This window comes from Suricata suricatta, chromosome 15, assembly GCF_006229205.1.
Source record: "Suricata suricatta isolate VVHF042 chromosome 15, meerkat_22Aug2017_6uvM2_HiC, whole genome shotgun sequence".
NCBI classification, from domain to species: domain Eukaryota; kingdom Metazoa; phylum Chordata; class Mammalia; order Carnivora; family Herpestidae; genus Suricata; species Suricata suricatta.
The window spans coordinates 23,319,029-23,329,456 of NC_043714.1; the positions used below are offsets into that span (position 1 = coordinate 23,319,029).

At 37.1% G+C, this 10,428-nt stretch overlaps 1 pseudogene; it reads right to left on the reverse strand.

Moving 5' to 3' along the window:
• LOC115278795 overlaps positions 1-9,369 on the reverse strand; it is a 73,450-nt pseudogene extending 64,081 nt beyond the window's left edge.
• Between the last annotated feature and the right edge of the window lie 1,059 nt (positions 9,370-10,428).

Sequence of the window (10,428 nt, forward strand, 5' to 3'; positions counted from 1 at the left end):
ATTTACTAACATTGATGGAAAATTACTTCTACTTATTCAGTAATGTGACTACTAACTGGCATCTAATCATCTTAACAATCCTAGATACATGTGCCCATATCATGAAATCACTGGATTTGCTGTAAATTTTTATTTAAAATTCTAAACTTCTTCTATGCCTTTTTGGCTTTCCACTACTTTATAAACACTCCTGTTGGCCACAGAGTGTTTATAGTGTATATGCCAAACTTAATTCAACTAAGAGCCTTGAGTTTTCACTGTTTTGAAAACTGAATAAATTTTGCTGATTGACACTCAGGGTGTGATTCTTTCTCCTGGACTGAAAAGTAAATGAAATCTCTCTACTTTTGGATAGTAAACACCCACAATTTAAACAGAGTAAGAGGGCTTTGGTTATTTGTTTATCAAACAGCATTCACTATTAGAAAGTAGACCTAGAAGAAAAAACTTTTTAAAAGTTAATTTGATTTTTAAATTTCTCAATAAAGATACTAGTGATTTGTAAGAATAGTTTCCCTAAAATTTATCAATACATTCCTTGTTGACAAAATCAGTTAAATTCAGCATTATTACTAGTGTAAGTTCCAAATATTTCTGATAGTACCCTGTGAGTTAACTTGTCAAGTACACAGCATTTGGAAATTAGGCTTAGTGTGTTACTTATAGGGCAATGCAATTTTATCTATATTATATTGATTGTTAGTTGAATTTTTAAATGATTTGGTTATTACTAATAGCCTTTGTATTAGTAATACAATATTACTAATAGATTTTAGATAATTAGGATCCTAAAACATTTTAGATAATTTAATAACTTTCTTAATTGAAGTTTTCATTGACCATAAAATGCCAAGATTTTTAATAATGCTTTTTAAAAACCCAATGCAAGGCAGGTAGTGAAAGCCGGATTCAGTTTAAATAAAACAATAAGTGCTATCAAAAATAATGAAAAATCACCAATATTATGATAGTAAATCTTGAAAAAAAATCTGACATAAATGACATGTGGAATATAAAGCACATTTCATTAGAAAAGTCTATCAAATTTTTGCTTTAGCAGGGAAGTTAACTTTTTCAATCACAGTATGTCTCTTAGTTCAGAGTTCTAGTAACTGCCCCAAATATGTTTCATTATTTCATTTTTCCTCTTTATTTTATAGTTGACTTTTTTGCAATGTTGTGAATTTTTTTTTTGTAATGTATTCTCTGAGTTGGCTCTAGAAATCAGAGGGAAATTACTTATAAAAAATTTGCCACTACTTTCAGTACAAACAAATGAGGATTAACCAAAGTGAGTGTTATTAGCCTATGCATTGAAAAAAAAAAGTCAAATAGGCTACTACATAGAAAGGAAACAGAGAAATAATGAGAGCCATCCATCATCTCTCACTTGTCTAGTCTTTCATTCCTGGTCCTTAATTAGACTAATCCTAGGACAAAAAGAGTTGGAAAATGGATACATCATTAATTACTCCCTTCATACAATGATTTGACTTCACTGAATGTCCTCTTCAATCCCTTGTTTTGAGGTTGAGGCTGAGTGTGGTGTGGACAGTTAATGTTTGTGACAATGTGGGTATCGGGCATCATCTCAACAAGTAAGGTATAAGTGGAATGAACAGTCCAATCCCCTTTCTGGATTTCATCTCTGGTATTGTGCTCCCCCAATGCCTTCTATCTTCTAACAGGTTATCGGATCAGAATTGGAGAGAGAGGCTCTGTAGGGTAGATTCATCGGTGGTTGACCTGTGTTATGATTGTAGCCTACTATCATTTGTTTTTCATTTGTGAATGATAAAAAATCAGACTAGCTCACACCTATCCCTCAGTTGTTACCTCACGTAACAGAAGCAGGTACTGGTGACTCACTTCACCACGGCAGCGTCAGGGCTTCAAACAACAGGTCTTTTTCTCCATCTCTAAACTCTGAATTCTTTTATGTTGGTTTCATTTTCAAATAAAAATGGTCACCAATTCGAAACTTACATCATCCTTAGAGTAATGATCCCAAATCAAATAAAATGCCATTATGTAGACTGGGAGAGCCTACCGTAAATTAAAACAAAAATACCACAAAAAAGAGGGGTATTGCAATGTCCTATAAAATATTGAGCATTTTGATTTTCAAAATAAAAATAAAGATTTTTGTAGAAAAAATTTTGTAGAAAATTAGAGATTGGTTAAAATATAAAGGAATTATTTCATTGTTGTTGTTGTTTAGTGTTTTTATATTTTTAACTTGTTAAGTATCTGTTCTCTGTTTTTTCTTAATGATCACTTTGAAAAGGAACAGCCAAAATGTTTCTCATGATCATAAGCAGTGAGGTAGGCTGAGGTTCTTTTGTGTACTGAATTTGCAAAAAACCATTTATTCATTTACCAGATAATAATGACAAACCCCAAACAAATATTCTAAGAAATTTCAAACAATCTCACTTTCTTAATTTATTAATTTTTCAGGATGATATTGAATTCTTGTTATTGCTCATAATTCCATACATTTTGTGGCTCATCTTGAGTAGCAGAATTAATCAGTAGGAACTTGATTAAGGCTTCAACATATAGCTGCTTGTTGGTCTGTCCATAAGAGTAGAGAAATATAGGGCTTCTCAATTCCTAATCTTTTTTAATACAAATAGTGAAAGAGAATATACAGTCTGCTTACCTGAAATCATAGCCCTCTTTCTTCCAGTTTTTTCATGTTTATAGAGGTATATTTCCTATCAAATATAGGGCTGCATGAGTAATTAAATCATTCCTGGGACATCTGGGTGGATTAGTCGGTTAAGCATCCGACTTTGGCTCAGGTCATGATCTCACGGTTCGTGGTTTCGAGCCCTGCATCGGGCTCTCTGCTGACAGGTCAGAGCCTGAAACCTGCTTCAGATTCTGTGTCCCCCTCTCTCTTTGCCCCCCCCCTACTCATGCTCTGTTTCTCTCTGTCTCAATAATAAATAAACATAAAAAATTAAAAATAATTATTCCATCTGAGTAGTCAGACACCTTTAACAAATTGATAACAAATAGTGCAGGGAATTCTCAGTGTAAGATGAAATAAGTGGAAACAACATAAATATGAATATATTTACCTAGAAAAATGTTTCTAAATACCATTTCTATATTCATGACAGTCTTTACATTTGGAGTCTATTTGTAAAGGTATTTGTCAGAATATGATCAGTAAAGAAAATCAAAGTATTTAGGAATATTGTATTTCAATCCATTGTGTCACTTAAGGAATTACATATTTGGACTTAGTCTTTAGATATTACATGAAATTTTACATAATTGGGCCATTGAAATATGGGGACTGAATTATACCCAAGGAATTACATAAATAAGTGAATAAATACCTGTTAGTATTGGTAAAATCATTTACTTTGATCTCTTAAGAAAGCTATTATGACTAAGTCTTGTGAGTAAAAATTGGTGTTGTTTCATGATCTCATCTTTGAACACTTTTGAATCAGCAATGGTTGGGTTTACCACAAAGTAACTCCAAGAGACAGCATGACAATATGACAGTAAGTTCAAGATCATCTTACGTAAAATTATATGCATTCTAACACTGAGCAATGCACACCCTGATCTTACAAGAGAGAATGGTCCCTAAGGATAATGCAGAACACATAGTCCAGGTTTGATAAATCCATCCTGAGTGCATTTTTCCATGTGGTACTGCACATGTATAGTTTTATTCAAACTTTGGGCATCTTGTTTTAATTTATAGCTTACAAAAACTATTAAAAGTACCTACTTAATCTATGACTGTTGTAATAAGTAGGATAGCAGCTGATGTTTGCCTTTGTGGAAGAAACTAAAAAGTTTTGGGATATAAGCATTTGGAGCTAAAAGTCAACATGATGAGGTTGTCAGTACTTACTGGTGCTGGTAATATAAACAATGTAGAATATATCACATCAGATTTGTAAAATCTCATAGTCACCGATAAAGAAGCCCTAGGGAAAAACTATCCAAGGCTATTATCAGGACTCACTATACATTAGACCATTGAACTAAATTTAAGTAGTTCTTGTGATAGATTCCCTGCATCATTTTTCTCTTCTTTCTATGATAAGTTGGAAGAATGTAACATTTTTTATGTTGGCTCCGAGATTCTCCATGGAAGGCAGTTTCCCCCATCCCTGAGACCATCAGTGATAGGCTGTCAAAAACAGGGCACAGCTGTACTTGATTGTTCAAGTTTCCATGTCATTAAGATTCACAAAAACCCTGAAATAATGTATTAAAATAGCTGCTGGTGGATACAGACTATCCTTTGTGTTTTCCCTAAAACCTACCCATGCTTGTGCAAACAGTCACTTTTAAAACATTTCCTCAAATGTATATGTGACATTGATTGCCTATACAACCCTTGCTGATACATAAATAATGGATATCTGGTGTTTTTGCTTATTATTAAACATAACAATATGTACTAGTAACTACCCAAAGTTTAGCCTACCTGGGATATCATCTAAGATTCATGGAATATAAACTGACATTCTCCATGTCCCAATTATTCTTTAGAAAACCCCATATAATATTTTTTAAAGGTAAAAGTCAAGAATAATCCTTTCTAGGATTTGGATGACCCAGTATTTCCTCACTCTTCCCAGAGTTTGTCAAAATACTGTTAGACTTTTCATGTTTATGAAGACTGTAGTCAGTGACTTAAATGATATTTGTTAAGAGGTCACCTCACTAAGTAGACTTTCCAATTTCCAAAAGAAAATTTATTTTGATTCTTAGCCAATTGACTTTGCAAATGCATAAAATACTTGGCCATCATCAGATTTCACTAAAATTTGAACTTTGCCAAAACATACATTTAGTCTAAACTTATATTATTTCCTTTCTAAAGGTTGGAGTTTAATGAAATTTTACACATCTACTTTGTCTTTAAAATATTTATATCTTTAACTAAAAGTGCTTTCCTAAAAAAAAATCTTTTTGCAGGTTACTTTTCATTATTTAATGTCACTGTGTTCTTATGAAAGTAAGAATTAAGCCTTTGAGGCAAGGTGTGTTTCTCTTCATTTTATTAAAGGTGAAAATTCAACAGAAAAAGAAGTTAATTAATTATTATTATTTATTATTACTTATTATCATTATTACCATCATTGTCAGCTCTCTTTACACCAGTGCCTCTGTAATGTTCCCTGACTTTTCATCCAGTTTGCCCTTCTCTCTCCTTGCCTGACCTTACATACTAATCCTCATTCTTACATCTGTTTTAACTTTTCCACCTGCCACTTAAGGCAGGATGTCCTGAGTGGCTGGCTTGGACGTAGTCCTGAACTTTCATTTGTCCAAGAGAGGAATCTGAATTTAAATTGGCTTTAATTGAAGCTACTATGGACATTAGAGCAGCATCATGGCTAGCCTACTAGGGCCTTCTAACAATTTAGAGAACGCCGTCCTTCTCCTCTAGTGGTTGCAGCTCTCTGTGAGAGAGAAGTGACCATCTTGCCTGAGCGTCTTTGAGCAGTGCACACAATACAAACATGCATGGTCAGTGCTATCCTAAGGACAAGAAGGCAGAGAAATTGGACCCTGGCTTTGCTTTTGAGGAATTCATAACTGAATTGGGAACATAAGAAGGTATGAAAAAATATAATATTAAAAATACTCAATCTGTAATCAAGGTATGAAAAATATGTTCTATGGAAACCCATCATATGAAGCTAAAAACATAAAGATTTAACAAATTTCTACAACTCTTACGTAACCAAGAATTAAAAACCTGGGGCCTGTTTTTGAAAAGTCCAAGACTATGCAAGTATTTTTCCTGGATTTTCTCACCCTTAGAGGACACTGTTTTGTGAGTATTGAGAACAATGAACTAATCTCAGCACCCCTGTATGTGCAGATAACACATAAGCCTCTGCTGGCTGCCAGCGAGCACACGTGCTCCCACATTCAGAGACGGTCATGCCAACAACAAATAAAGCACCCTTTTTCCCACCTGTAGTTGTACTCTGAGAACCTGAATACGATACTACTTTGTAGTGAGGAGCATCACACAGAGTGCTCTTTTCACAGAGACGATGTACTCTAAGTATTGCAGGATTTGCCTGCAATGGGAGTGAATATAGTGATAGCACAGTATTCTGTGGGGAAGAGCACTATGCCCAAAGGCTCTGAATCACAAAAGCACAAAAGACTACATGTATTCAGCAAAGAGCTCTGACTTTCTGTAACCCAGTCTATATATGGGAAGTCATGAAAAAAGATAGTGAAGAAGATTTATAAGTAAACAAGCAAACAAACAAACAAACAAACAAAAAACATGGGACTGTGCCTAAAAGGCAATTAAATACCAGAAGTCTTTAAACAGATGGATATAATCAGGTTGGTTTTTAAAAGGTAATTTGGACAATAGTGTAGAACAGGAAAAAGTAGTGCAAAACTGAAAAAACTGAGAACAAATTGGAAGGGTTTCCATAGTATAGGTTAATGATCCTCAACCTGGGGTGATTTTGTCCCCAGGGAACATTTGTCAGTGCCTAGAGAATGTTGGAGGGATAGTGCACTGCTGGAGTCTAGAGGCCCAGGATGCTGCTGAACCCTAGGATCTGTAACATAGCCCCCAACAACAAAGACATGCTGTGACCAAAATGTCGGTGCCTAGATTGAGAAAACCTGTTTTAAATAAGGGTAGTAATGTATAGAATCACACTGAGGGTTTAATTCATGTTTTATATAATGACTAATGATGTTGGCGTCTTTTCCTTGGCTCAGCTTATACTGTTGAGGACCTTTTCAGCTTTTCATTGCTTTAATATATCCGTTTTGGTGAAATCTCTTAAAACAATTTTTACATTTGAGGGGAACTAAAATGACTGTATAATAGGAGGACCCTAGACATGCCTTGTTCCTCAAACACAGCTAGATAAAGAAATCTATCTGAGGACTGACTGAATAAAGCACACAACCAAAGAGAAAGAAAGGGCCACATCGTAGGAGGTAGTAGTTGCAGAGATGTGGTTTGGGGGAGAAAGGAGTCTCAGATGCTGTAGGGAGGCAGATCCCTGGTCACCAAGAGACGGAGAGAGATAGAAAGATTAGCACACAAAGCCATTGGCTGGAAAAATGAGATGGGCTGATTTAGGTGACTTTTATGACCAGTGGGGCTCTATGACTGGAGTTCTAGAGATCCATGGCATGACTGGTCTGGAAGCCAGAGGGTGCTGCAGTGCTCTGTGGAAAAGGAGGGCAGAGAGCCGGGGTGCAGGTGGTGCAATCTGAGGGTTCCCTAGGACACACTGCAGAGGCAGCTCCCCCTTCTTAGAGCACATCTTCGAGGTGGCATTGCCTCTCCAAGGACAAAGAGATAACAGGTGCTATTACATTCTCTTGCCTCTGGCATAGGCGCAGACACACCTGCTGTTTGCTGCACTTTACTCAAACTCTGTTCCCCTGCACTTTGCTGTGACTGCCCTTCTGGGACAAAACTGCAGCAAGACCCTCCCTCAGAGGACCAGCATTGGCCCCAGCCACACCAGGTTCCTAAAGTTTGGAGTTTTAAAACTCAGTCACCCTATCTAGGATAAAACAGAGGTGCACAGTGCTGCTGAGTAGGTAGACAGCCTAGGCACAGACATTGTGAAGGCAGGTATCTGAAGGATGCCTAGAGCACACAAAGGGAGGCTAGTCACACATGTGGGAGGGTTTGCAGACAGTGGCAGGTGCACACTCCCCTCTCCAGCGACCAGAGAGGGCACTGGCACAATTTCTCTCCCCTCCCCCTCAGCATAAACCAAGTTCAATAAGCAGTTCAGCACTAACAGTGATGACCTAGGCCACTTCTTACACCAAGCCCTGCCCACCCCTTTCTTCCTTCTGCAGGTACTACTTTTCTCAGGCAGAAAAGCCTAAGAGCAGTGGGCACGTCCTGTAGAAGACAAGTAAAATCCCTTCTGCATGCACCACATCTACTAACCATAGGGTTCTGGAAAGCCTCAGCTCTAGTAGAAATAGCATCAGGTCTCTTCACAAGCAGACCCGAGCACATCTAGTTAAAACTCACCACACTCTGGCCAAGGTTCAAACACTCTATGCTGCAGGCAAGGAGAAACTGTAGATGACTGACCTGAGGGAAAGGACAGCCAAAACACAGCAGCAGAATGCACACAGCACACACCAGAGACACCTTCTGAAGCACCAGGCCTTAAACAGTATCTGACCTCCTCTTTACAAAACCATTACTCAAGAACAGGAAACATAAAAGGCTTACCTAACACAAAGAAAACAGAGACCTAGACAAAATGCCCAGATGAAAGAATTCATCCTAAAAGAAAGATCAAGAAGAAATCACAGCCACAGATCTTGTCAAGACATAGATAAGTAATATGCCTTATCCAGAATTTAAAGCAACAATCATAAGGATACAAGCTGGGCCAGAGAAAAGCTTAGAAGTCAGCAGGCAGTCACTTACTGCAGAGATAAATACCTAAAAACTAGTCAGGCCTAAATGAGAAATGCAATAACTGAGATTTGAAACCAATTGGATGTAATGACCATGAGGATGGAACAACCAAAGGTTGTGTATATAGAAGATAAAATTATGAAGCTATGAAGAGAGGGAAAGAAAGATATTAGATCAAGAATATAGGCTGAGGGACCTAGGTGATTCCATAAAGCATAATAGCTTTCTTATCATAGGAGTCCCAGAAGAAGAAGAGAAGGAAAAGGGGGCATAAGGTTCATTTGAGAAAATTATAGCTGAAAACTTCCTTATTCTGGAGAAGGAAACAGACATCCAAATCCAGGAGACACAAAAAACTCCCATCACAATCAACAAAAGCAGACCAACACCAAGACATGTGTAGTTAAATTTACAAAAATAGATTACAAAAAAAAAAAAAAAAAAGCCTAAAAGCACAAATTCCTTCACAGAAATTTGACAGGTTAGAGGGGAGTGGCATGATATATTCGACATGTTAAATGGGAAAAATCTGCAGGCAAGAATACTCTATCCAGCAAGGCTGTACTCAGAATAGAAAGAGAGATAAAGAGTTGCCCAGACAAACAAAGACGAAAGGAATTTATGACCACTAAAGCAGTCCTGCAAGAAATATTAAAGAGGACTCTTTGAGTGAGAAAGAAAAGCAAAAAAGACTAGAAAGGAACACAGGAACTCTCCAGAAACAATTACAAAGCAAGTAATAAAATGGTACTAAATTCATATCTGTCAATAATTACTCTGAATGCAAATGGATTTTAAATGCTTTAATAAAACTGATAGGATGTCAGAATAGATAAAAAAAAAGAAAGACCCATTGATATACTGCCTACAAGAGACTCATTGTTAGACCCATAGACGCCTGCAGACTGAATGTGAGGGGGTGGAGAACCATTGATCATAATAACGGATGTCAAAAGAAAGCCAGAATAGCAATACTTCTATCACACAAACTAGATTTAAACCTAAGAGGTGAAGAAGGGCATTATATAATAATAAAGGAGTCTATCCGATAAGAAGATCTAACAGTTGTAAATATTTGGGTGCTCCCCCAGCTTGGGTTGACTTTTAAAAACACACTGGACCAGACAGACTTGACAGATATATTCAGAACATTTCATCCTGATGCAGCAAAATACGCATTCTTTTTTGAGTGAACATGGGACATTCTCCAGAGTAGTTCACATAGTAGGTCACAAATCAGGCCTCAACAAATACAAATAGATTGAGATTGTACCATGCATAATTTTGGATCAAAACACTATGAAACATGAAGCCAACCACAAGAAAAAAGTTAGAAAGACCACATCCTACTAAAGAATATTCATTCATTCATTCATGAGTCAACCAGGAAATTAAATAAGAAATTAAGAAAAATTACATGGGAACAAATGGTAACGAAAACAGGACAGCCCCAAGCCTCTGAGATATAGCAAAAATGGTCATAAGAGGGAAGTATATAGCAATACAAGTCTTTCTCAAGAAACAAAAAAAAGAGTCAAATATACAACCTAACTTTATACCTTAAAGAGTTAGTAAGAGAACAACAAATGGAGCCTAATGCCAACAGGAAAATGGAAATAATAAAGATTTGAGCAGAAATAAATGATATAGAAACAAACAAACAAAAAACAGTAGAAAAGATCAATAAAATCAGGAGTTTGTTTTTTGAAAGAATTAGTAAAACTGATACCCCTTTAACCAAACTTCTCAAAAAGAAAAAAGAAAGGACCCGAATAACTAAAATCAGAAATGAGGCAGCCAGGGCCGCGGAGCCCGGGGCGCAGGAGCGAGGACCGGGCTGGGCCTCTCCGAGGACGGCAGCGGCGCGCGGGACCCTGGGGGTGCCCCTCCTCGCTTCTCGTAAATTAAGTTCCTCTCTGCCCGTTAGGGCAAGTCAGCCAAGGGGGTGGAGCCAAGATGGCGGAGAGGAAGGGAGCTCTGTAAACTCCCTCCGCACC